At 45.5% G+C, this 22,765-nt stretch overlaps 1 pseudogene; it reads right to left on the bottom strand.

Annotated features, from left to right (window-relative positions):
• LOC120057757 overlaps positions 1 to 22,765 on the bottom strand; it is a 71,526-nt pseudogene that overhangs the window by 45,972 nt on the left and 2,789 nt on the right.

The following is a 22,765-nucleotide window of genomic DNA, read 5'->3' as shown; positions in this document are numbered from 1 at the left end:
GCACGCACCTCTGAGGGGCCCCCGTGTTGAGGATCAGCGTCCCAGATGTGTTGTTGCCTACCCTTACCACCTGGGGGAGGCCCGTCAGGAAGTCCAGGATCCAGTTGCAGAGGGAGGTGTTTAGTTCCAAGTTCCTTAGCTTAGTGTTGAGCTTTGTGAGCACTATGGTGTTGCATGCCGAGCTGTAGTCAATGAACAGCATTCTCACATAGGCATCACTGCCTGGTATGGCAACTGCTCGGCATCAAACCGTACTGCGCTACAGAGGATAGTGCATACAGCTCAGTACATCACTGGGGCCAAGCTTCCTGCCATCCAGGTCCAATATACTAGTTGTGTAAGAGGAAGGATTGTCAAAGACTCCAGTCACCCAAGTCATTGACTGTTCTCTCTGCTACCGCACGGCAAGCGGTACCTGAGCGCCAAATCTAGGCTCAAAAGGCTCCTTCTACCCCCAAGCCATAAGAACAGTTGAACAGTTAATCAAATGGCCACCCGGACTATTTGCATTGACACCCCCCACCGCTTTGTTTTTACACTGCTGCTACTCACATTTTATTATCTATGCATAGTCACTTTACCCTTACCTACAAGTACAAATTACCTTGAGTAACCTTATCCTCCCGCACATTGACTCGGTACCGGTACCCCCTGTATATAGCCTCATTATTGTTACTTTATTGTGTTATTGTTTATTTATTTAATTTAGTTTATATAGTACATATTTTCTTAACTCTATTTTCTTAAAACTGCAATGTTGGTTAAGGGCTAAGCATTTCACGGTAAGGTCTACACCTCTTGTATTCGGTGCATGTGACAAATTTGATTTGATTTGAAATGCATATAACAAGTAGTTTAATCAAAAATGTAGGTGAAATGAGAATACTATTGGTTAGTATAGGCTACTATTCCATAGGTGTCACGTTCGTTTGTAGAGATGGATCAAGGCGCAGCGAATGTAGAGTTACACATAATTTATTAAAGAAGTGAAACTATAGCAAAGACAAAACAATAAACGAACAAACCGTGACTACAGAGGTGCAAAGTGCACTAACTCCAAATAATATCCCATAACCCACAGGTGGAAAAATGCTACTTAAGTATGATCCCCAATTAGAGACAACGATAGCCAGCTGCCTCTAATTGGGAATCATACCAAAACACCAACATAGAAAAAACAAACTATCTTTATGTAATACATTTATCACTAGCCACTTTAAACTATGCCACTTTATGTTTATATACCCTACATTACTCATCTCATATGTATAAACTGTACTCTATACCATCTACTGCATCTTGCCTATGCCGTTCTGTACCATCACTCATTCATATATCTATATGTACATATTCTTTATCCCTTTACACTTGTGTGTATAAGGTAGTAATTGTGGAATTGTTAGGTTAGATTACTCGTTGGTTATTACTGCATTGTCGGAACTAGAAGCACAAGCATTTCGCCACACTCGCATTAACATCTGCTAACCATGTGTATGTGACAAATAAAATTGTATTTTATTTTATTTTATTTGAAGTACCCGCGGATCCGCCAGCATCGGGGGCGGCTCTGGTGCGGGACGAAGAATCCGCTCAGCTCTCGGATCCCTCATCTTTGGTGGTGGCTCTTGTGCGGGCCGAAGAACCCGCTCATCCCGCGGATCCAGCCATGGACCCAGGCTGAACACTGTACCTGGATTGGACCTCGGTGCAGAAGAAGGCTCCTGTCTTGGAGCTGGACTGGACGCCGTGCTCGGCCTGGACATCGGCGCAGAGGAAGGCTCCTGCCTTGGAGCTGGACTGGACGCCGTGCTCGGACTGAGCATCGGCGCAGGGGAAGGCTCCTGCCATGGAGTGGGACCGGACGCCGTGCCTGGACTGGGCACCTGCGCAGAGGAAGACTCCGGCCTTGGAGCGGGACTGGACGCCGTGCTCAGACTGGGCATCGGCGCAGGGGAAGGCTCCGGCCATGGAGCTGGAGGTTCCGGACCGTGGACCGTCACAGGAGGTTTCTGACCGTGGACCGTCTCAGGAGGTTTCTGACCGTGGACCGTCTCAGGAGGTTCCGGGCCGTGGACCGTCTCAAGAGGTTCCGGACCGTGGACCGTCTCAGGAGGTTCCGGAGCGTGGACCTTCTCAGGAGGTTCCGGTCTGTGGACCGTCGTTGGAGGTTCCGGACTGTGGACCGTCGTTGGAGGTTCCGTACTGGGAACTGTCGCCGGAAGCTCTGGACTGGGAACAGTTGCCGGAAGCTCTGGACCGTGAACCGTCGCCGGAAGCTCTGGACCGGGAACCGTCGCCGGAAGCTCTGGACCGGGAACCGTCGCCGGAAGCTCTGGACCGGGAATCGTCGCCGGAAGCTCTGGACCGGGAACCGTCGCCGGAAGCTCTGGACCGGGAACCGTCGCCGGAAGCTCTGGACCGGGAACCGTCGCCCGGAAGCTCTGGACTGGGAACTGTCGCCGGAAGCTCTGGACTGGGGATCGTCGCAGGAAGCCTGGTGCGTGGGGCCAGCACTGGTGGTACCGGGCTGGTGACACGCACTTCAGGGCGAGCGCGAGGAGCAGGCACAGGACGTACTGGACTGGGGAGGCGCACTGGAGGCCTGATGCGTGGGGCCGGTACAGGTGGCACCGGGCTGGTGACACGCACCTCAGGACGAGTGCGGGGAGCAGGCACAGGACGTACCTGACTGGGAAGGCACACTTGAGGGATAGTGTGAGGAGCAGGCACAGGATGTACCGGACTGGGGACACACACTTCAGGGAAAGTGCGAGGAACAGGCACAGGACGCACTGGACTGGGGACACGCATTTCAGGGAGAGTGCGAGGACCGGACTGGAGAGGTGCACTTGAGGCCAGAAGCGTATAGCCGGCATCAATGGTACCGGTTCGATGACACACCTCACCCGGTAAGTGCGAGGAGCTGGCACAGGATGTACTAAGCTGTGAAGGCGCACTGGAGACCTGTAGCGTATAGCCGGCATCAATTGTACCGAAACTTTAACACACTTCTCAGGATGAGTACGGGGAGCTGACTCAGGTGGCATCGGACGGCTAACACGCTCCTCAGGGTGAATGCCGTGCATACTACGCCAAACCAACAGCTCTCTCTCATCACTCTCCTCAACTTTCACCAACCACTCCTCGCTCAATCTATCCCAATATTCCTCCTCGGTCTCTGACTCACCCCTCAACTTCGCTGACCACCCTGTGTGACCACCCCGTGTGCCCCCCCCAAAAAAATATTTTGAGGCTGCTTCTTGGGCTTGCGTCGTGGCCGCGAACCCTGTCGTCGTCGCTGTCCTTCCTTCACCGCTTGCGTCTCCCGCCATGGGAGGCGATCCTGTCCTGCCAGGATTTCTTCCCAAGTCCAGGATCCCTTCCCATCCAGAATCTCTTCCCAAGTCCAGGATACTTCCTCCTCCTGGGCACGCTGCTTGGTCCTTTGTTGATGGGATATTCTATCACGTTCGTTTGTAGAGATGGACCAAGGCGCAGCGAATGTAGAGTTCCACATCATTTATTAAAGAAGTGAAACTATAGCAAAGACAAATCAATAAACATACAAACCGTGACTACAGAGGTGCAAAGTGCACTAACTCCAAATAATATCCCATAACCCACAGGTGGAAAAATGCTACTTAAGTATGATCCCCAATTAGAGACAACGATAGCCAGCTGCCTCTAATTGGGAATCATACCAAAACACCAACATAGAAAAAACAAACTATCTTTATGTAATACATTTATCACTAGCCACTTTAAACTATGCCACTTTATGTTTATATACCCTACATTACTCATCTCATATGTATAAACTGTACTCTATACCATCTACTGCATCTTGCCTATGCCGTTCTGTACCATCACTCATTCATATATCTATATGTACATATTCTTTATCCCTTTACACTTGTGTGTATAAGGTAGTAATTGTGGAATTGTTAGGTTAGATTACTCGTTGGTTATTACTGCATTGTCGGAACTAGAAGCACAAGCATTTCGCCACACTCGCATTAACATCTGCTAACCATGTGTATGTGACAAATAAAATTGTATTTTATTTTATTTTATTTGAAGTACCCGCGGATCCGCCAGCATCGGGGGCGGCTCTGGTGCGGGACGAAGAATCCGCTCAGCTCTCGGATCCCTCATCTTTGGTGGTGGCTCTTGTGCGGGCCGAAGAACCCGCTCATCCCGCGGATCCAGCCATGGACCCAGGCTGAACACTGTACCTGGATTGGACCTCGGTGCAGAAGAAGGCTCCTGTCTTGGAGCTGGACTGGACGCCGTGCTCGGCCTGGACATCGGCGCAGAGGAAGGCTCCTGCCTTGGAGCTGGACTGGACGCCGTGCTCGGACTGAGCATCGGCGCAGGGGAAGGCTCCTGCCATGGAGTGGGACCGGACGCCGTGCCTGGACTGGGCACCTGCGCAGAGGAAGACTCCGGCCTTGGAGCGGGACTGGACGCCGTGCTCAGACTGGGCATCGGCGCAGGGGAAGGCTCCGGCCATGGAGCTGGAGGTTCCGGACCGTGGACCGTCACAGGAGGTTTCTGACCGTGGACCGTCTCAGGAGGTTTCTGACCGTGGACCGTCTCAGGAGGTTCCGGGCCGTGGACCGTCTCAAGAGGTTCCGGACCGTGGACCGTCTCAGGAGGTTCCGGAGCGTGGACCTTCTCAGGAGGTTCCGGTCTGTGGACCGTCGTTGGAGGTTCCGGACTGTGGACCGTCGTTGGAGGTTCCGTACTGGGAACTGTCGCCGGAAGCTCTGGACTGGGAACAGTTGCCGGAAGCTCTGGACCGTGAACCGTCGCCGGAAGCTCTGGACCGGGAACCGTCGCCGGAAGCTCTGGACCGGGAACCGTCGCCGGAAGCTCTGGACCGGGAATCGTCGCCGGAAGCTCTGGACCGGGAACCGTCGCCGGAAGCTCTGGACCGGGAACCGTCGCCGGAAGCTCTGGACCGGGAACCGTCGCCCGGAAGCTCTGGACTGGGAACTGTCGCCGGAAGCTCTGGACTGGGGATCGTCGCAGGAAGCCTGGTGCGTGGGGCCAGCACTGGTGGTACCGGGCTGGTGACACGCACTTCAGGGCGAGCGCGAGGAGCAGGCACAGGACGTACTGGACTGGGGAGGCGCACTGGAGGCCTGATGCGTGGGGCCGGTACAGGTGGCACCGGGCTGGTGACACGCACCTCAGGACGAGTGCGGGGAGCAGGCACAGGACGTACCTGACTGGGAAGGCACACTTGAGGGATAGTGTGAGGAGCAGGCACAGGATGTACCGGACTGGGGACACACACTTCAGGGAAAGTGCGAGGAACAGGCACAGGACGCACTGGACTGGGGACACGCATTTCAGGGAGAGTGCGAGGACCGGACTGGAGAGGTGCACTTGAGGCCAGAAGCGTATAGCCGGCATCAATGGTACCGGTTCGATGACACACCTCACCCGGTAAGTGCGAGGAGCTGGCACAGGATGTACTAAGCTGTGAAGGCGCACTGGAGACCTGTAGCGTATAGCCGGCATCAATTGTACCGAAACTTTAACACACTTCTCAGGATGAGTACGGGGAGCTGACTCAGGTGGCATCGGACGGCTAACACGCTCCTCAGGGTGAATGCCGTGCATACTACGCCAAACCAACAGCTCTCTCTCATCACTCTCCTCAACTTTCACCAACCACTCCTCGCTCAATCTATCCCAATATTCCTCCTCGGTCTCTGACTCACCCCTCAACTTCGCTGACCACCCTGTGTGACCACCCCGTGTGCCCCCCCCAAAAAAATATTTTGAGGCTGCTTCTTGGGCTTGCGTCGTGGCCGCGAACCCTGTCGTCGTCGCTGTCCTTCCTTCACCGCTTGCGTCTCCCGCCATGGGAGGCGATCCTGTCCTGCCAGGATTTCTTCCCAAGTCCAGGATCCCTTCCCATCCAGAATCTCTTCCCAAGTCCAGGATACTTCCTCCTCCTGGGCACGCTGCTTGGTCCTTTGTTGATGGGATATTCTATCACGTTCGTTTGTAGAGATGGACCAAGGCGCAGCGAATGTAGAGTTCCACATCATTTATTAAAGAAGTGAAACTATAGCAAAGACAAATCAATAAACATACAAACCGTGACTACAGAGGTGCAAAGTGCACTAACTCCAAATAATATCCCATAACCCACAGGTGGAAAAATGCTACTTAAGTATGATCCCCAATTAGAGACAATGATAGCCAGCTGCCTCTAATTGGGAATCATACCAAAACACCAACATAGAAAAAACAAACTAGAACCCCACATAGAAAATATAAACTAGACTAAATCCCTAGTCACACCCTGACCTACTCTACCATAGAAAATAAAGGCTTCCTATGGTCAGAACGTGACAATAGGCTATACTATACTATATACAGTGCATTTGGAAATTATTCAGACCCCTTGACTTTTCCACATTTTGTTACGTTACAGCCTTATTCTAAAATTGATTAAATAAACGCATTTCCTCATCAATCTACACATAATACCCCATAATGACAAAGCGAAAACAGGTTTAGAATTTTTGCAAATGTATAAAAAAACAACAACTGAAATACCAATTTACACAAGTATTCAGAACCTTTTATATGGGGTAGGGTACCAAAAAATGTCTGCAACATTGAAGGTCCCCAAGAACACAGTGGCCTCCATCATTCATAAATTGAAGAAGTTTGGAACTACCAAGGCTCTTCCTAGAGCTGGCCGCCCCCTGTAAAACTGAGCAAACGGGGCAGAAGGGCATTGGTCAGGGAGATAAAGAACCTGATGGCCACTGACAGAGCTCCAGAGTTCCTCTGTGGAGATGGGAGAACTTTCCAGAAGGACATTCATCTCTGCAGCACTCCACCAATTAGGCCTTTATATCCAAGAATACTGAAGGCTGTAATCGCTGCCATGGTGTTATTACCACACTGTCTGCAATGGACTAGTTAGTGCTGCAATTCAAGTATAGGCCTATATCATTTCACACAGAGTAAGTGATATGTATAGCATGATTAGCATTGAAACAGTTGAATGTCCAGACTAACCAGCCATGGTGACCAGTCCACTGTCACTGATGTGGACAATATGATTATGTAACTTATGATTCCTGCAGATGGACTGAGTGTCCTTGGAGTTGGGGCCTGTGACCAGCGGACAAATACCACTCCAGGCTGCCAAGACATCTCCTCTCCTCACTGCACAGGACAAAGAGACCAGATAGAGTGAGACCACACACACACACACAGACACACACACAGGCGTATGCACGCACCCACGCACATGCACGGACAAACACACACACACGCAGAAGGACATACGTGACAAACACTAACACACCCACCATATGTTTTACTATCCTTGTGGGCACCTAAAATGAATTTCCGTTCTAAATCCTATTTTCCCTAACCCTAACCCTAATTCTAAACCTAACCCTTATTCTAATCCTAAATGTGGGAGAATTTCTGGTTTTACTATCCTTGGGGGGACTTTTGGGGATTTCCGGTACACATGAGGATAGTAATACAAGGCCATGCACACACATTATGCAACACATGGCAGGAGAGACACAGCTATGAGAGGCATGGACATCTAGTGAAATCATTGCATGCTGCTACTGCAATCCAGAGGCCTCGCTCTCTCTATTCCACCACATCCCAGCCCCAACTAAAGCCTAAATAACACCTCACTCTCTACTGCTAGAAAAGAAATGAGTTCCAGCTCCTACCCCACAAAATCCACTCTCTCTTTATATCGCGGTGACATATAAAGAATTAAATATTAATATGCTGTTGTGTATCGATTGAAAAGAATTGCTGCCACCATAATGGGCTGGTTGATATTTCTGAATAAAACAATGACAAACTCGTTATCAAAGGGCATTTTTTTAAACATTTATGACAGCTGAGTAGCTCTGGGGCTGAAGGCCTCACATGGCCTAAAAGGGGAGCAGATGAATACAATGCACATTTGTAGCGCCGGTGCAAAGTGAGATCTATGCATGATAAACAACATCTCTGGCTGCATCCCAAATGGCATCTTATTTCCTATTTAGTGCACTACTTTCGACCAGGGCCCACAGAACTCTGGTCAAAAGTAGTGCACTATATAGGGAATATGGTGGTATTTGGGAAGCACATCTGTCTCCATCTCTGGCTGTATTAACCATGGGGGACCTACTGGTTGCGTTCAAGAGTTCACCGGCTCAGTCTGACTGACTTAAACTTTGTGGGTATACAGTAAGGCGTTTCAGTCCACACCCCAAAATCTTTAAACTCACACTGAAAACATATACATTTACCCTTCCTCAGAAAATACGGCCGTGAACAAAGGAAATATTCTTCCACTCCGAAATGTGGGTTGTCTGGGATGTGAAGGATACAATATGAAAAAGAGTGCAATTTTTTTTTTTAAACATGAGAGACAATATGAGTTGAACTGATGGGTCCTTTGTTGGGATGAGTCATTATCAGGGAATGGTGTGGAAACATTCCAACAGGCCAGAGAGTCCAGTCAGTCCGTACTGCAGTAGGAGAACAAAGCAGGCCCAGTGCTTCAGCTGCAGCAGCAGGCCAGTGGTGTGCTACTGATACAGCACTGTTAGTTAGACCTGGTTTCAAATACTATTTGAAATCTTTATAATACTATAAGTGATTGCTTTAACCTGCTTGGAGAGCCAGATGGGTGGCGTTTGCAGCTTTGTGACTATTCTATTGGTTCTATTGTGACATGCAAGCTCAATCAAGCCCAGCTAAAGTATTTTAAATGTTTTCAAATAGTATTTGAACCCAGGTCTGGTTCCAGTAGGGATCTGGAGCTGTCTGCTGGGTGTCACTCAGAGGTTGGTGTGACTGTGAGAAGCCATGGAGACCACTTCCTAACGGGAAGGACTGGAGGAAGGACTGAGGAGACACTGCCTGTCCACTCCAGGCCACTGTGTCTCCACCGAGGTGACACTACCACGCAATGTGACAAATCCCCCCTGGAACGATCCACCACTCCTCTCCTCCTTTTCTCTGCTGCTCGGATGACTGGAGACTCCACGTCTGGAGCCGCAGCACGTCCACAGGCAAGGACGGACAGATGAGACGGAGGAGAGGAGTCGGCTGCCTCATGGCCTCCCGCTCCATCACTTCACACTTGCTTTTTGTCTTTCTAGGGCTGCAGGGCCTTCTGCTCCGACTGTGACCACAGGACTTGGGGAGACAGGGTCTCGCCCAGACATACGCCACATGTCAGCCCGGCCGGCCGTCCAGAGCTCAGAGCACGCTGGCTGCAGCCTGGAGCCTCCTGGGACGATGGTCTGAGACCTGAGCCACCATGACACATAGTCCTCCTCCATACGCTCCATACAGACAGAGCTACTGTACCGTACAGGTGCCACCTCTCCACTGTCTCGAGGTCTCGCTAGACGTAAAGGAAAGCTGGGCAGCTAATGAGTAGGAAATGTGAAAAAGCTTTTTGGGCTAATCTTATGCCGGATATAGCAAATGATGACAGATTAAAAATAATGGAGAATGCAATGTTTTGGGATTACCGTGCCATTAGATTGGCTGGCCAAGAGAGGATGTGGAGGCAGACTAGAATCAAGATAATCAATCAAATAATCTCAACAACCCCTTGTCCACTGAAAACAATTAGACCACTTCTCCAAAATCGATAGCACCGCATTCTGTTTAGATACCCACCAGTCCTTCCTTTAATATAGTCTCCCTGGGATTTGATAAAGCAGTTAGTCGCCAAAGCCATCGAGGCCCCAAATAAAAATCGCAAATCGAAAACAATATAATTTAATGCGATATTGGTTATTTTTCACTTATTCATTAACAAACCTCCCATGTGGAGGTACAGTATAGGGGAGTATAAAACAGATAATCTATTTTGTTCCTAAGTGTTTAGGGAAACAACAGGGCAGCAAGGCATTATACTGTAGCTGAAGGAAACAAAATAACCATGGAAGAAATCAAATAGGGCTTCATAAAGTTCCTATAAGATATCCTCAAAGTGGTGTTGGTTGATGTCTCCTGTTTCTCGACTGCAGGTACCATGCATAATTAAAGCAGGAATTTGTATCTGTCTGCACTCTGTGCCCTCCTGATGAATTAATATCTGGTGGAAGTCCTACACTGTGCTACACTGCCATCACATTAGCCCATTTGTATCAGTCAGCTGCTTGCTCCATCAGCTATTTGTAAAACTAGAGAGGGGAAAAAAATACTGTGAGATTGTCGGACGTGTATTTATTATCATAAATGTCTTATGAATTAGGTATGATTCTAATGTCAGGGCTATAATGCCGTAAGTGTAAATGCAAAGCACACTGGTGATTCATGGCTTGTGAAGGAAACATGTTTTGACATTGCCAAGCTATAGCTTTAGCGTCATGGCCTTCCCTTCCATAATGCCATACAAGATTCACTTGATGATGTATAGAATATGATCGTTTCACTCATATCGATTTAAAAAAAAATGATCCAGACATTTGATATCACTGGAGATATAGGCTAATGAAGTTATTTAAGTGATAATGCCCTAGAAGCCGGTGTTTGGAGGATATATTGGCACGGGTGTCGTTAGGCCCGAGACGAAGTCGAGTTCCGGCAAACTGCGCCAATATATCCTCCAAACACCGGCTTCAAGGGCATTATCACTTTTATACAAAGGGTTACCAAAATATTCAAATAATGATTGACATATTTTCATAAAAAATGTTGTTTTGATGAATTTATTCATACTATTTCATCCTTTCACAAGATATAGTCATGACACAAATCTAGGGATGCTACCCAAGCCGGCTGGTCGTTCGTTCTATTGGTTCGGTTGCCAGAGACGCGATCCAGTCATTCAGTCTTTTTGTTCTGTACCCAGTCGTTCGTTCTAAATGTTCCATTGCCATACTGGCTGACAACGCTCTTATCCCTTGCTTGCTAGCTAAACAACGACGGTTAACTTACAGTCATGTCAAACAGTGCAGAGAGAATAATAACGAAGTAGCTGCATTTGCGTTTGTTTAAGCTGTTTTCTAGTGACATTAATTTGGATACATCCATAACAATGAGCTAATGAGGCACGATTTCAACTGGCATAGAAAATGTGCAAACAACACTGCTAACACAATCAATTCAAACTGAAGCTGGACAGTCTGCAAACTAGCTGCACTTCATCTCATTTGAACTTTTTCAAGTTACATTTCTTTCTTTGACATAAAATTTGATTTGTATATATCCATACAAATTATGCCAGCTGATTCATGATTTCGACTAGTTGAGAAATGCTGCCTGTCTGTCTGTCTCGTCCCAACACGTTCATTACTATGGGACAGCTGGAGATGGAATTTGAATATTGAAACAATATTGCAAATGTCGGAGAGACAGACAGCAAGGTTTATTCAAATCTCCGCTGTTAAAAACTAAATCTTAGTCTAAAAGAAATGTGAGATAATATCTAGATGCTTTTTATAGTGAAGATCAAGTTTATAAATTGCCTGGCTGGGCTGATGAGACAGTGGATTGCACAGTCAGATGTGGAATAGACACCGGCTGGCATGCGATTATAACTAAGCAGCATTCAGGATTAGACCCACCCGTTGTATAATATATAGATAACCAACCCATGTGGCATTATTAAACATTTGTAAAAAATGATGTTATAAATATGATCTTAATAATTGTATCGGTAGAGATGTTATATTTTTACACTGTGAATCCCTCTGAAAAACCATAAGCAGGTGCGTGTAGTGTTGCAGAATCCTACGTTTTCCAGAAGTCTGGAAGATTCCTGGAATCAGGAAGAAATAAGCAGGACATCTAGAATCCTCCAACCAGGATATCTTTTGGGGGGAAAGTTACTGTAATTTTTCAATCCTAGGCCTATGTCATAGTCACCTTCGACATCGGGGCTGAGGTAGTGTCTGTGGTTCCGCCGATGGTTATCTTCTCCCAGGGCAGGAAGAAGATGACGTGTCCATCGCTGGTGGCTGGGTCCAGGAGACCCATGTTGTCTGGACTGAAGGTAGGGGGCAGGGGTGTGGTGGAGGGGGGAGTGGTGGAGGTAGAGGGGAGGAAGCAAACAAGAAGACTGCATTAACCTTTGGTCTGCTGGGGGGCGTGAGAGGGCCAACTGGGGGACACCCCATAATCAGGCTCCTGTCAACTCTCTTTCCAGGAGATTAATTCTGCTGGTTTCAATTCCAGCTACGCCGCTGCTCTCGTATAGTTCCAGCCACACCATAGCCCACATATTGTCCTGTTTAAAATACACGCACATGGTACTGACTCAATTTAATACAGGAAACAGTGGAGGGGTAGAGGTGGCAGGAAGGGGGGGTTAGCTTTGTTCCCCAGTGAACACAAATAACATGCATCATCAAGAAAACCAGCTGAGTAGGGAGGAATCCAATCAGGAAGTCAATTTGCAACAGCATCACAGGAAAGTCTGGTTGAGTAGGCCAAAAGCTCTCTTCAAAAATCGGAATTAATCTGGAGATAAACGGCATACAATGCCATCTGTTTGCTTGATTTCACTCTTCGAAAATGGGCTCGTCGACCTAACAGGTAGTGTGAAGATACACAAAAGGACCTGATGCTCCTGAACAGAGCCCCTCAGCAGTAAGTACCTGTTCTGAACCATCCATGCAAGAGCTTCTTTAATCTTAAAGAGTACCTATGTTTTGTCCTGGCTGTCCCTGTCTCCGTGGCTCAGCCGAAGGTGCTAATGAATTGATCAGGCAGGCGCTAATGATACAGTGACGCAGGGGGGGGGTGTGACAGAGACGGAAGGGGGCGTCGTTTGTTACCTGTAATTGCCCGGGATGACGATGTGCACCCCAGCACTGGGCTGATAGATGTTGGGGTTCTTCTGATCATCCATTTTCCGCAGTGCGTCGGTAAAAGGTCCCGTGGCATTGATAACACATTTGGCTCTGACATCAAATTCCTGCCCTATGAAAGAAAACAGCATCAATCATCAAGAGCCATTCATCTGTACCCAGTGACAACCGGGATTATTAATTTATCAGCCGACACCCCTTCCGTAATAGAGTGGCTCGCGTGTGTCCATGGGAGACTTCAGAGGATTGTAATTAATAGGAAACAGACACACCTAATTTCCCTCTCGCCTCTTTGTGTCAAAGTGCAGCCCAAGAGGCAGTGTGTGAGGGAGTGCTTTTAATGTGCACAGGGAAATGTATGTGTCCCAAATGGCATCCTTTCCACTATTAAGCTAAGTACTTTTGGTCAGAAGTAGTGCACTATATATGGCTAAGGCTACCATTTGGGATGCATGTCAATGTTTGTTAATATGCTGCCTGGTGTTGACGAGCCTTTATAATGGGGCACATATCAAAGGTAGCGTGATGAAACTAAATGATCTGTTTTTACAACGACTTGAATGATGGACCATCCTCCTAATTTCACTTGTGTCAAAATGAAAGCGGAGAAATTTTCCTCTGACATAAAAATGACATTTTGTTGGAATTTAAAGCAAAATACTGATTCAATGTGTTCCCAGTAGCACTTTCCTTGTGAGGTCTCTCTCTCATAAACGAAAGTGAGATGTTTCTTCTTCTTCAGAATAAAAAGAAAGAAAAGCACCACTTCCATCTTTCAAAACATGAGGGGGCAGTCATGTATTGAGATCCTCAAATCTTGGTTACTCATGAAACCCATCTGTTCCCCTTACAGCTTTATTCCTCTAAAGCCATTCCTATGCATGACATTTAAAAGGTAAGTAAGGCCATTTGGAGAACGCTCATTCCGTATTACATTGCTAGCAGATCTGAAAGAGCCCTTTACACCATAAAACCCTTATAAAATATTAAAGCCCCACATTAGATGTGCTATGACTATGTGCAAAATAGCCCTGATTAACAGGGCTCCCTAACAGGCAGGCTCTGAGCGTTAGCGCCTCGTGGTGAGTGCTAGGGAGCAGGGAGGAAGAAGCAGCGGCTTTGTAGCTGTGGTTTTACCTGCGATCACGTCCCTGCAACGCACTCCATAGACCCTCTCCGTGCCCATCTGAGGCTCTGCCCTCTTCAGTAGGTGCACCACTTCAGTGTAATTGGCTATGGCAGCCCTATACCTGGCAGCAGTGAGGGAGGGCGATGGCGAGATTCATTTGAGCGTCGTTGTGTTGTCCTGCAGCGGGGGGACAGGACCAGGGGAGAGGATGTGAGTCACCCCCAGCCTGTGACTGGTGGTATGGAAGTGTGTCGGAACCGATATGTCACATCTGTCCCTGTCACTTTGTATCAGTGGGATGGCTGCTCTGGCCACACAAGGAGGACACTTAAAGCCACAGTGGGCCTTTGGCCTGTGTGTGCAGTGGGGTACGCGGGCCCTGACTTCCCCAACCCCCGTTCCCCTGCACTGGGCTAGGGGGCTCCACAAGAAGAGCAGCGGGCTGGGCTCAGCGAGCTGGGCTCAAAGTGTTAAACCCACCAAGTTGAGAGCTAGGAGTTTACTAACCTGTTCTTTGATAGCCCATGCCTATTTTTTATACACACACACTGCATGAGACCGCAAGTGTGCCGTCACTGCCTGCAAGCATGACACTCATTTTGTTACAGGAATCATAATCCCTATAATGTGTGAGCTTCATACACGTTGTTCCCGATTTAATAGGCAGCTCAGTTAGGAAACGCAGGAGACTAGGTCAAGTGAGGATAGACTCAACTTAAAATCAATCACTAATACTGCTCCCTTTCAAAATGGGTGAAAAACAGGGGGGGGGGGGGTGATAATGGTAGTGATAATTGAAAAATAATAATTCACAATGTCCCTGGTAGCCATGCTGTCCAATACATCAGCATCAGGAGCAGGATTCTGACAGGGACGGATCTATTTGTAAAGCAGAAGATCTCTCCTCAGAATCCTTTTAATGAAGAGAGGAATCTGGTATGAAGATGTATGGATGAATCCCTCTCTGGCTTGAGAATATATCCAAGATCTATATTCAAGAGTCAGCAAGTCATACATTCTGTCATTTAAATGAAAGAGTCTAAAAGGTGACAAATGAACAAAGCCCGGTTTCATTAGGAAGGGTTTCTTATGTACATCTTTGAAGATTTATCGCTGGGAAATCTTTTGGTTTAAAGTAGAGAAGAGAATAGAGATGATTAATCACTTTTAATGTTGGTGTCTTGGACAGCTTTCTCTCTGTTTGTTATTACCAGGTCGGGGTTCAAGTCCTCATTGTTGGCCTTGAGGAGGAGAGAAGGTTGCTACTTTGCAGGAATGAGCAGGTTCTTTTGTGCCCTGATTTATTTGCGGTTTGAACGACCAGAGGCTAGGTAACTGGTAGGCTCTGCTGGTTAATGCTACCGCATGCTCCGAGCCATTCCACCACTAAGAAAAATAAATAAACAGGAAACAAAAAAGTAAAACACAAGAAAACATCAGATTTAAAGGCCACATTTTAGAATGAATTACATACAAGAGTATGCACCCAGCCATGATGTATTAGAAAGACCATAGTATTCCCTTCCAAATCTCTGTGGGCTGAATATGACCATTAGAGTGTATGGTTGGCCAACGTGCACTGTGCTGTGGGTGTACACAGCAAATCAGATACTTAGGGGCTAGAGTCAGTGTGTCTAATCCTGGATGATTGTTGAGCCCCCTGCTGACCTCTAACCTCATGATTCACAGTTCTCCACTATGTGCCTGTCTCTGCTGCCTGTCACACGTTAGCAGCGCCCAGGTTAGAGCTACACCCATCACAATGTTAAAATAATCTGATTACAGACCACATTCATCACAATGTTCAATGTGATTTCATTCCAGTTGAAATCAGCTGGTGTAACAAGGGATTATTACCATGGCATACTAATAACAATGGGATTATAATCTGATAATCATAACGATGCGAATAATGATAATATGTAATACAAATAATCTGAGAATTAAAGCACAAGCCATCAATAGTGAGCATAGGGCGCCGAGCGTCATGTCTCCCAGTTGAGTGGAGGCCCAGCCCCCTCCTTTAAAGCCCCTACCTCCTCCTCCGCTGTAATCCGTGCCTCCTGGAGGTAGAACACTCATTGGAGTGAGAGGAACTCTATGGCTGGACAAAATGGTGCAAAATGACAGGGACAATAATGACAATGAATTTCATGTCTCCCAGTCATGAGAGAGAGAGATGCTTGGCTGGGCTGACTTGCCCAATTAAATTGTTGCAGGTACAGCGGGGGACACAGTTATTATCCCAGACGCTTCTGTGAATTACTCCTCTGGCTAAAGGAGAGGAGGGCAATGAAGGGAGGAGAGATAAATACACACAAAGAGACTGTATTTCCTCAAAAAATGCATATGAAAATGACGAAGTGTAATAATTGTTATATATCACCTTATCACAGCTAAACTGTAATTTTGCGTAGGATATAATACTATTCACTGCCATCAAATTTGAAATAGATCCATTTCAGCTTGAATATTTTGATCTGTAGCTCATCATGTGTGTATGTGTTGTACCACAATATATTTAGTCATTTCTGACTAAATCGTATACATTTGTCACGACTCCATATATCTAAGGCATGTCTACATGTTGAAACTATGTGAATATGATGGCTTGAGGAATCCTGAGGAGATGAACTGAAGCAATCAAAGACCAAACCCCAAAAAGGAAGGTCAGCTTTGAAAATGTAATTCCCATAATAGTCCCCAATTGAATAATGGTATTTTTTTTTAAATGACAGCTTGAGGGAAAAAGTGTATAGGCTAACACATACAAAACAACATAATATTTCAATCCAAGTCTTTGTGGCTTTTAATTTTCTGTCTTCTCCCAAAACAATCTGATATTTAGAAAACGTATTGTTTTTTTAATATATAAAATCATATTAGCTATTTTTCCATTGAAAAAACAAATATAAATAGCTTGAGCATAATGCCCCCTCTCCCACTTACTTCTGCTAAATGCGTAAGGTTGACAGATCACTGCTCAGATCGCAGACACATTCCCTTAGAAATATGTTGCCTTTTTGCAGTACATGGGAATCCACATATCCTCAAATGTTAAATGAAGTCTGACAGATAGCCTGGAGAAACCAAGTTGGGAGTTTGAGGCTATGGAGGAGACCTTGAGTAAACAGGACATGCTATGTACACCCTGGCTAACAATCAACATATGCTTTGTTTTTCTGATGCCAACACGAGGCACGTTTAGCCTGGAGAAAGATTGGTCCTGGGACTGGTTGGAACTAACAAGGGAATGCCTACTGGCTATTTTCTGCTTTAAGCCATGTTATTTCTCATTTGTTTACGCTCACATAGCCAGGCCAGCAATTACATTGCTGTGCATGAAAATGGTTATTTCTACGAGGGAACCTAAAAGGCCAAAGATTAAGGAGGGAAGATAATAATAAAGATAAAATAATATATAATATGTTCTATATGGGACTATAACATATATGTTAGCGTGACAGAGATATAATTTACAAAACCGGATTCTTAGTGAAAAAAAGGGATCTTAAAAGGTGCAGGGCCTTTTTTGCACATAGGACTGATTGGACCACTGAGATGAAATGGTTTGCAGCTTACCGTCAGAGTAGACAATGGCTCCCAGCAGTTTGTCTCTCTTCAACACAGGAAAGAGCTCCAGAGTCCTTGGTCTTGCTGAGGATGTAGCTGCTCTTCAAGCACTGGGCTCCAGCCACCAGGTCGTACATCTTGATCTCTGCCCAGTGGTAGGGAAGCTGCCACCACCTTTCACATACAGTGGAAAAGGTACAATTAAAGGGGAAATAAACCATTTTAACCTCTTATTCACTATCTCCAGCACCATACACTCTTCGAAAAAGGGGTTCCAAAAGGGTTCTCCGGCTGTCTCCATAGGAGAACCCTTTTTGTTCCAGGTAGAACCCTTTTGGGTTCCATGTAGAACCCTCTGTGGAAAGGGTTCTACACTGAACCCAAAAGGGTTCTTAAAATTCTACACATTTCTCATGGGGCAAAGAGAACTGCAGTTTTATAGGTTATCTAATGTTATCATACACATTTTGCCATGAGACAGAGAAAATGTTGCTGTTTTACAGCAAATTTCCTGTAATTATACACATTTTGCCATGAGTCTGAGAGAACATTAAGCATTTTTAAAGCTAATTGAAGCTTAAATATGGGTGTGCTGACTGATAAAGGCACTGGATTATTGCTAAATGAACAAATTAAGTAGGCAGTGGCATGGTGCATATAGCCATAGAAACACAGTGACATGCCTCACTGTGGTCATATTCATGGCTTTTTGGGGGTGTGGCTTTCAGTTAGTTATTTTTGGCCACCCATCCCATGAGAATGAATGTCATTACAGTTCATCTGAATGTCATTCCAGTGCACTGCTTGCTATGAATTCTATCTCATGGTGTTTTGCATGTTTTTGCTCAATCTGATTGGGTGCCTACCCGGCTGGTACTACATATGTGAAACAGGCGCATTTCTACTGTCTGTAATCAAAAAGATCATTAGAAAAGGTCATAAGAAAGTGCCTCTTGATGATGTCATCAAATCCAGACGATTTACTATGAATCAATTAGGTATCATTCTGTACATGTAAAATAAACAACGAATAATACATTATGAGCTTTATGGATTACAATGGAATTAGGAAGGTAGGTTGGTGTAAAATGTGCACTCCTGTGTGTGATGGATATAGGATCTGTGTTGGCATGATGACTTACGCAATGCATGGCAGAGCACTGGAAGCCAATCCAGATTTCCCACACCCTTCAGTAATGAGGCACACCTGTACACTCCTTTAAATACCAGAGACGGATCTTAAATGTCATGTGCAATTAACGCTCATGATACCAGGCAGCACCAATCAAATCAAGCCCCTAAGTTCACACAAGGCTCAGCGAGCCGGGGTGAGATGGTAAGATGGTGATCAGGAACGGTGGACCATCAGCCATTTTACCCTCACCCACGATGGACCTCTCTTAAAGTTTATTGTCATTCAGCTGAACTTATCTCCATCTTCAAAACTCCATGTCTTTACCGAGGGAAAGGTTTACTGCTTCATGTGGTATTTTCGGTGGTGTACGTACTGAGAAACTGTCTAAGATGCTGAGATGGGAGGTTGTCCTTACGATATCCAGAAGGTTGGAACGCTATTGTAGTGCTTCCTTCACCATCATATACTGGAGGAGAAAAGAAAATACAAAATATTTCCAGGGAGTAAAATCATAGTACAAGCTCAATCATATCCACATAGCCCTTTCTGAAGACTGGTTAAAAAATGTTTCTCCCAATCCTAATACAATAGTACTGAGGTAACCTTAGAAAAAATACTGAAATACACTGACTCCTATCAGAGTAGCTTATATAACCATGAAGTGTGAATCAATAACCATTTAATACATTTATGCTAGTGGAGTCCTGTGAAATAACGTAAGGTCAATGTATTTCTTGAGAACAACATATATATATATATACTGTATATATAAATGGGTAATGTCTTGTTAGGTCAGGGATTTAAATAGTATAATGGTGATTAATTGTTTATTAGTAGAAACATGTAAAAGTTATTGTAGTCATGGATGACCAAAGTTGCCAGCCCAAAACAAATACAGAATGGCGTTGCCTTCATTTTTTGCTTTCCGTTTCCTCCCTGGCATGTAGAGTAGGTGAGAAGCCTGTACTCTGCTGCACTGCTGCTGACTGTGCAGTTACGTGTCCTGCAATCACACTAATTGGCCCCTTCTCCAGCTCACCTCCAAGACCTCAGCATGTTCATACAGATAGGAAAATAAGACTTCCAAAGAAAACACAGGCCTAAAATAATGAGATTCTTCAAGTGCTCTGAAATGTAACAGAAAACTGTGACATTTGAGTTTGAACCTGGGTGTCTCTTCTTAACAGTACATCGACAAAAGAACACCTAAATGCTTTATTCCTCCCATTACTCTGATATAATTTTCCTGTATTAGCCTAATTCCCGTCTTGATAATGACAGGGGGCACTAGTTACTCCTTCCTCTCTTTCCAAGTTGTAGGAATTCTTTGAAATAACTTTAAAAAATCACAGGCAGTAACTCAAAGCGAGCATGTCAAGACTTCTTCTGAATGAAAAATGATCACGGAGGGTAAATAAAGCAATATGACCAGACGGACCAGGAATTCACCGGATAAGTGTCAGCTGCAGAGAAAAAATGAAGCATTTACCTGTTCGTAATCTAATTTCATGATGGCTTTCTGTAGATATCGGACTCCTCCGTGAATGAGCTTGGTGCTCCGGCTGCTGGTCCCAGATGAGAAATCATCTCGCTCCACCAGGGCAGTTTTAAAATCTGACAGAGGGAAGGGAACCAAGGCAACAGATCAACAGCAAGCTGATATGTGGCTACTTATTGTCCCAAATGTTTAGAATACATCACATATTATTTTCATATGAATGTCCTTCTGCTGTAATAATGCATGATTGGAGACATTTTGTGCAGGCATACGTATTCCATTGGGTAAAAACGGCAAGCATTTTCATAATTCTTCACTGTGTGAACCACAAAAACGAGTGAAAATGTTTTGATAATAATTCAAGGACCCAACAAGTAAAGAAGAAAAAGATTAAAAAAGAATATATGCACTTTACTTTGTCATGTTTTTGTCAATATATTGTTATCTAAAATGAAAGTAGGTATATATTGCAGTAGAAATTGTCTGGCTTCCATAAAAGGATTTAACATTGAAACTGCTCGTCACTCCCACCATTAGAGGCTTGTGTTCTGTCCCTGACGGATAAACACTGTAAATCCCAATTTTGAAAAGAAGAAAGGGAAAGTAAAAGTGGATTAGGAAAGGGGGATGAGGCGGGGGTTTCCAAACCCCCCCTATTTCACCATTAGACAGTCAAAATGGATAAAGGAGAAAAACAGCTTAAAGAAACCTCTAACCAGCAGCATAGATAATTGATTTAGGATGTAATGGTAACTGCAAGAGGAACCCTCATCAGGGGGAACAAAAGAGACATCTTTACATTTTTTGGTGATTGGACTTTGCCCCCTGGTCTTTTCTAGGGAAAAGTCCTCCAAGTCCTATTAGCTATTCTGCAGTTCCATCCTCTGGAGCTGGCCTCTGAAGCGCCTTACAGTCTGAGCCCCGGGGAGACGGCTTGGAGGCAGCTTCAGCACAATGACTAGGAGGTTATGCAACATCAGGATGGAGAATATCCCCCCACCCGATGCTGTGAGGGGGGACTGGAACAAAAGTGTGCCGCCACTCAAAATCCCTGCAAAATGCGGTTACAAACTGCAGCTGTTGTGCTAGCTGAATAAATCGGATTCATCAGAATTAAGAGGGAGACAATTTGAGGCTAATCAAAATAGTTTTTCCTTAATAGTGTGTGATATCTACAATTAAGTGTTCATAGTTCATGTACTAGTAGAGAAATCAGACTATTTCACTATCAAATCACGAGCCCAGAATATTGGCTGTTGATGATACCCTAAAAGATTATGTATACAGTGCATTTGGAAAGTATTCAGACCTCTTGACTTTTTTGACATTTTGTTACATTACAGCCTTATTCTAAAATGTATTAAATCGTTTCCCCCCCTCATCACACAATACCACATAACGACAAAGCAAAAACAAGTTTATATACATATATTTTTTTGCAAATGTATATAAAAAAAAAAAAATTATATTGTGTTTACATAAGTATTCTGACCCTTTACTCAGCAGTTTGTTGAAGCACGTTTGGCAGCGATTACAGTCTCGAGTCTTCTTGCATATGACGTTACAAGCTTGGCACACCTGTTTCTCCCATTCTTCTCTGCAGATCCTCTCAAGCTCTGTCAGGTTGGATAGGGAGCATCGCTTCACAGCTATTTCCAGAGATGTTCGATCAGGTTCAAGTCTGGGCTCTGGCTTGACCACTCAAGGACAGTCAGAGAGTTGTCCCGAAGCCACTCTTGCATTGTCTTGGCTGTGTAGGGTCGTTGTTCTGTTGGAAGGGGATACTTCACCCCAGTCTGAGGTCCTGAGAACTCTGGAGCAGGTTTTCATCAAGGACCTCTCTGTACTTTGCTCTGTTCCTCTTTACCTCGGTCCTGACTAGTTTCCCAGTCCCTGCTGCCAAAAAATATCCCCACAGCACGATGCAGCCACCACCTAGCTTCACCGTAGGGATGATGCCAGATGTGACACTTGGCATTGAGGCCAAAGAGTTCAATCTAGGTTTCATCAGACCAGAGAATCTAGTTTCTCGTGGTCTGAGAGTCCTTTAGGTGCCTTTTGGCAAACTCCAAGCGGGCTGTCATGTGCATTACTGAGGAGTGGCTTCCGTCTCGCAGAGATGGTTGTCCTTCTGGAAGGTTCTCCCATCTCCACAGAGGAACTCTGGAGCTCTATTCCCAGATCTGTGCCTCGACACAATCCTGTCTCGGAGCTCTACGGACAATCCCTTTGAACTCATGGCTTGGTTTTTGCTCTGACATGCACTGTTAACAGTGGGACCTTATATAGACAGGTGTGTGCCTTTCCAAATCATGTCCAATCAATTGAATTTACCACAGGTGGACTCCAATCAAGTTGTAGAAACATCTCAAGGATGATTAATGGAAACAGGATGCACCTGAGCTCAATTTCGAGTCTCATAGCAAAGGGTCTGAATACTTATGTAAATAAGGTATTTCTGTTTCTTGTTTTTTATATATTTGCAAACATTTCTAAAAAACTTGTTTTCACTTTGTCATTATGGGGTATTGTGTTTAGATTGATGAGGAAATGTGTTTATTTAATCCATTTTAGAATAAGGCTGTAGCGTAACAAAATGT

The sequence above is a fragment of the Salvelinus namaycush genome, chromosome 13 (assembly GCF_016432855.1).
Source record: "Salvelinus namaycush isolate Seneca chromosome 13, SaNama_1.0, whole genome shotgun sequence".
Classification (NCBI taxonomy): domain Eukaryota; kingdom Metazoa; phylum Chordata; class Actinopteri; order Salmoniformes; family Salmonidae; genus Salvelinus; species Salvelinus namaycush.
Note: the sequence above shows the minus strand (reverse complement) of the source record. Positions and strands in the feature narration are given on the sequence as shown.